Raw genomic sequence first — 6,135 nt, 5'->3', positions numbered from 1 at the left:
ACAAAACAACAACACCAACAAGCAAATGATAAAAAAACCAAAACAAAACAACAAGAAGAAAGTTTGTATTTAGTTCAAGGACTGTTTGTTGGCCTTTAGGAGTCTTCACCTCTTCTACATCATCAAATCACTGTCCTTTCATGTCCCTCTTCATTCAGGAAACAAAAAGAATTCACATGGAACAAGGTCAGGAGAGTATAGTCCATGGGGCAAGAAAGGCATGCCGATTTTTTTGCCCAAAACTGGTTCACTGAGATGGCTGCATGAGCAAGGTGAGTTGGTCTGGTGGCAAACCAGTCCCCTCTCTGCCACTAATCAGGATATTTTCGCTGCACATTGTTATATAATCTTTTCAGAACCTCTCAATAGGAAGCTTGATTAACAGTTTGACTTAGTAGAATGAACTCCAAATGCATTATGAATTGACTTTTTCAACCATTTGTGAAATTGATGGACATCCAGAATGAGATTTGTCATCAATTGACATTTTACCGTTTTTGTAGAATGAGAAAACACTCATACACTTGAGTTTTCCCATAGTGGTGTCCTTGTAAACCGTGTTCAATAACACAACCATTTCTGTGGCATTTTTCCTGAGCAGGAAACAAAATTTCACAGCTGCATGCTGTTCTCTTACATCAGCTATCACAAAAAATGAGGTTTAAGGGAAACTGCTTTTATAAAAAACAATTCACTGCGACCAGAGAGAAACTTCCTAGGTGACACCACTGGGTGCACTAACTCAGAGCTAATTGCTCCATGTTTGCCTAGTTGGGGTGGTAGAATGCATACTATGAAAGCTCCGTTCTCTGCCCTGCACAATTTCTTTTTTTTTGGGGGGGTACCCCCTTGTATGTATTAACTACCTAAAAGTAGTGCCAGCTACTACTTTAATGGGGGTCCATTTAGCAGTGAACAAATAGAGTCCTTGAAATGTATTTTTTAAACTTAAATGAATAATAAGTCTAGTGATAACTATTTTAAATATAAACAATGCAAGGTTATAGATGGAAGTTATTATTTTATGTGATAGATCTGGATGTGCTTGCTGATGACATTTAAGCAAGAAATAAGAGATCAAGTTATTCTGCTATCTGAAAGAAGAGAATTGTCACCAGAGAGAAGGGTAACTAAGGCAGGTACATGTTGGATTAAAAAAAAAATCAAAGAATTATCATGGTTAAGAGAAGGGCATAATACAGTAAAACATGAGGTTGGAGAGATATTTGTGTGGCAGATCAGAAAAAGAGTTTTATAGATTGATTCCAGAACATAATTTTGATTGAAAAGGAAATCCATTGAGGATTTGGAAAATAATGATGTGACCTGACTTGTTCTGGAAAACTACTCTCTCTGTATGTTTTGAATAGAATATACAAAGGGAGGGGAAAATGGGAGCAAATGGAATGAAATCAGAGGCCAGTAAAAAAGCAAGTGAATAATTTCTGCTACAGATGGTGGTGACTTAAACTGTGATAGCCCGTAGAAGGATATGGCGGGGCGCAGGCACGGGGTGTGTGTGCAGAGGTAGGGATGGAGTCTACCAGCAGTTGCCATTGGATTGGGTGTGAGAGGTGATAGAGAAGGAGAACTCAAGACCCTGTAAGTTTTTTTGCCTGACCCCTGATGAATCTGTCAGGTTAGTGCTGGGGCTACTAGCCATAAACCTGTCAATTGGTCATCGAGAGAATGATGTAAAGATTTACAGTCTTGGAAGCGCTAGGTAGGGTCATTTATGAGTTGGAGTTGATTAGATAGCTGTGATTTTGGTTTGCGGTTTTGGTAACTAAAAGTATGGGGCTCCTAGTGCTTGAAGGGCAAAGTAGAGGGAGGAGCAGATTAGGGCTGGTGGAATCGGGAGTTGTGATACAGCATCAGATTCATGTGCGTGACATCCAAGTGGGGATATCGAGTAAACAATTGGATATACAAACGTGAAGTCTCTTTACTTATGTCACTACCTCTGGAATTAGAGAAAAAGAATAAAGTATTTATTTACAATCATGCTTCCAGAGTTTCACAAAAAATCATGGGAAACATAGACAGTGATTGCTAACACATCATGATAGCTGCTACGAAACCACGAAAAAGTAAATAAGATATAATTAAAGGGTTTCAGACACCCATAGTCTTGTTGATAAAGCTACAAACAACAAAAAAAATTTTAAAAAGGAAATTTTGAATAATGAAGGAATGGTAATATACTGGGAATTGAGAGAGGAAGAATTCATGCTTGGTTATGGAATTCAGAGATGGCTTCCTAAACCTTGATGGTAGTAAGATTTTGGCATTGGAGACATGGAAGAAACTTGTAGAATCAAGGTAGAAAGAATTACATGTAGTTCAAAAGTAGGGAAGCATTACATAGTTTTCAGGAATGGTAATTAGAGGAGTATAGAAAAAATCAGGAAATCGTGGGAGGTAGCACAGAAAAATATACCAAGGCTAGACAAGAATGTACTTGAACTTCAGATTTTAAGTAGACTTAATTTGGTCCCACCAGCCTAGGGGATGATGGTATTATTTTACATAACTACATTAACTTTTCCTGGACCTAATCTCTTCAACTGTAAAATGGGGACAAACTTTCTAAGCCAGTATTCAATTAGAAATAGAAGTCATTTCAGAAAGACAGAACGTATGAATGCCAAAAACAACTATATGATAAAGAGTAACCCTAGAGCCTCGTCATAAACTGTTGGAGTCTTTTTCTGTTCTTGTACATGGAAGACACAGCGGGGAGCCGTACCCACCATTGTCTGATGTTCAATGGGAATGTAATGTATAACTGATGGGAACAAATATAAAAAAATGAACAAGATGATTATCTTTTAGTTTGGACCTGAGGTTAATTTACATGACAGAAATCAATCACCCATTCAAATTCCAGTGCATTTTTCCAAAAGATGGAGATAAAAAATAGTGGATTTTATGGTACAGTAAGAGTTTTTTAGAAATGCCACTTATCTGTAAGAGCCTCTGAGAACACGGCTGTCCTCCCTGTGCCTCCTCCCCAGGACTGAGGTGGGGAGAGCTGGAAGTCACTGGGCCAGAGGAGTGACACCAGAATCACTGTCTTTCAAATTTTTACCCAGTGTTTCAACAGAAATTTATTTTTAAACCAAAATATCCCTGCAGTTATAACTAAAAAATATTTTTTCTTAAGTCCAGCTTCCATGTTTCAATTTCCCCACAAGGCTAAAATATGTTAATTGTGTTAACTTCCTGTTTGGACCTTCCCATGCACTCCTGGTGGTATCATGAGTTGCACATTGAACGATAACCGCTGATTTTTACCAAATTTGCTGGTGTTTCAGATGCAATTTGTGATAAAGCAGTGTTTGTGAGCCTATATCAACACCCCCCCTTTTTTTGAGAAGGAAGCATTAATTTAAAAAGAAATAAAAGGAAGAGGTTTACACTCTGTTCCTCATAATGTGGGAATTCAAAAGGGAAAATTTTTACCAAGCAATTTTTCTTCTAGTATTCATAAAAATCTAAGAAATATTGACCGTAAGTAATTTCCCACATTATTTATCACACATGACTTACTGATCAAGACTGATATAAAACATTTCTAAGTATTTTGTATGATCTGATGTGAGAAGAGGTCATGAACTGTTGAACTGGGCGACACTAATCTCAGGGTCTTACCTTCCACCATTCAGCTGAACCATGAAATAGTAAATGTATCTTAAAATACGCTTCCCTCACTTTTCAGTGGGCCATTGTGCTGTCATACCCTGAAGTGAAGGAGAACAGAGGATCTCTGTTCTGCATTTTGACACATTTATATTGTGGTGGATTATATTAGTTCTTATGGGCCTAACTCCAGATGTAGAGTTCCCTGGTAATTCCTTTTACTTAAGGCTTTAGAACTTGAAAATGTATCCTGAGGCTAATAGGAATTTACCTAGAGACAACAGCATGTGCATAAGTAATCCCCCAATGCATTTACAAATTAAAAATAGATCTTCCAGGTATTGAGCATGGCTGTAATATGCGCCAACACCCTGTGCCACATAATAACAGACTGTTATTATGTCAATGAGCAAAGTCACGTCAAGAAATGCATGCATAAAAATATACTGTATTTGTTAACTTTAAAAGTAGACCCAAGTATTCAGTGTCTGTGTTTTAGTGCCAAGCTTACTCTGCTTCCATTTGGGTATATACATTTGCTTGAAAAAAAAAATCACCTTTCAAATGTTAAAAATGTCTAGTCAAATACTCTTTTTTGAGGTATTTGAATTCCTTGGCTGTTGAAGTCAAAGGTTATTAACATACCATTTTGCTTTCCTATAATATAGATTTGTCCTTGATCCTCACTCTTACTTTACTCTTCCAGAAGTTTCCCTTAAACTCTCTTTCCCAGGCGCATCTATTCATTTATACCGTCATCTGAAACAAACCCAACTGAACCACAATGGACCAGTTTTCCCATCAGACAGGTAGCAGATACCATCCCTAAACTGGCTTCTACCAGGTGAGAAATGCTAATTAACTGCTCTTTGGGTGAATTCTTGGACTATTTAAAAAGTTTTATATTCTTCTTTGCTTTGAATATCTCATACTAATTGTTCGGGATCTCATATAAGGAAGGCAAGGATATTTTAAAATCATGCATTTGCATAGCATGAAATAGAAAGCTTGAAATTCCACAAAGCCCCAAATCTTTATGGAAATAAAGGTCACAAAACTAACCTGTAGCAAGAAGAACAATGAAATCAGCTTTGGTCTTGAAGTTTCTAGGTGCTGAGGTAAAGACACGTCTCCAGAGTGCTCGTCACACAAGAAGTATTCTGTATCCTCCCTCCAAGGGGAGCTTTATATGCTGACTAATTAGCGAAAGGGAGAACACAACAACAAAACTCCTCCCTGTGTCTCTGTCCTTTTTATCGGCTTTAAAAGTGGGATTCAAGTAAAAAAATCTGGCATATTATCAAATTGTTCTATACATCGTAATTGTGTGTTGGTCTAAGCAGTCTAAGTACAGCAGAGGCAGGAAGAAGCACAGAAGGAACTTTCTTTAGGCAGAATACAGGTAGGGGATTGATCTACATGAAACTTAGTTACTGTGGGGAAATATTTCAGTTACTGGGGTGGAAAATAATGAATGCGAATTCATTTCAATTGGTAGAACATTAGCATCAATTCTAAAATAGAGATGAGAGGAATGACCATAATTATCCTTATATATAACTTTTTGTATAGTTTTGATGATTACTAGGAAGTCCTGTCATTTCAACGACGAAGTCAAAGGCATTTGAGAAACAAATTTTCAGGTCGTTATTACACTGTCTCTCAGAAAGATTAAATGTCTTTTTATGATGATTAAAATTTTGAGATACTCTGTCGCCCTCCTTTTTAATTACACAAGCATTCCATCGCTTACAAGAGGCAATTATTTGAATACTAGTGAATCTGACTCTCTTTCGTGCGTATTTCTTTTCATGACTATCATTTCTATTACTATATTTGTCTTAATTATTTAAGGAGATCTCACCCTACTTCCTCTCATACATTTTCCAAACGTTTTCTTCTAGTTTGTAATTAGCTTTTAAGAATTACATAATTAAAAACATTTTTATGAATGAAATGTTTTTCTTTATCCTTTTTTGTGTGTATGTTGTTCTCATAACGAGTACTCACCATCTCAAGGATAAAATTGTTCATCTCTGTTAGTTAGCTTCTTATGATTTAATTTTTTTAAAAATGTAACCCCTTAAGGTGTAGAAGGGAACAGGTATCAAGCATCAAGCAACAATAATCACATCATTGTGAATGAGGGGGAATGCAAAGTGGGGACCCAAAGGATATTTGTGGGCAACTGGACATCCCCTTACAGAAGTGTCGCAGGGAGAGATGAGCCAGTCAGGGTGCTGTGTAGCAACGACAAAACATACAACTTTCCTCTAGTTCTTGAATGCTTCTTCCCCACAACTATCATGATCCTAATTCTAATTTACAAATGCAGCTGGACCGGAGGATTACACTGGTACAGATAGGAACTGGAAACACAGGGAATCCAGGACAGATACACCCCCTCAGGACCAGTGGTGAGAGTGGTGATACCGGGAGGTTGGAGGGAAGGTGGGTAAAAAGGGGGAACTGATTACAAGAATCTACATATAA

Source organism: Tenrec ecaudatus, chromosome 1 (assembly GCF_050624435.1).
Source record: "Tenrec ecaudatus isolate mTenEca1 chromosome 1, mTenEca1.hap1, whole genome shotgun sequence".
NCBI lineage: Eukaryota > Metazoa > Chordata > Mammalia > Afrosoricida > Tenrecidae > Tenrec > Tenrec ecaudatus.
Note: the sequence above shows the minus strand (reverse complement) of the source record.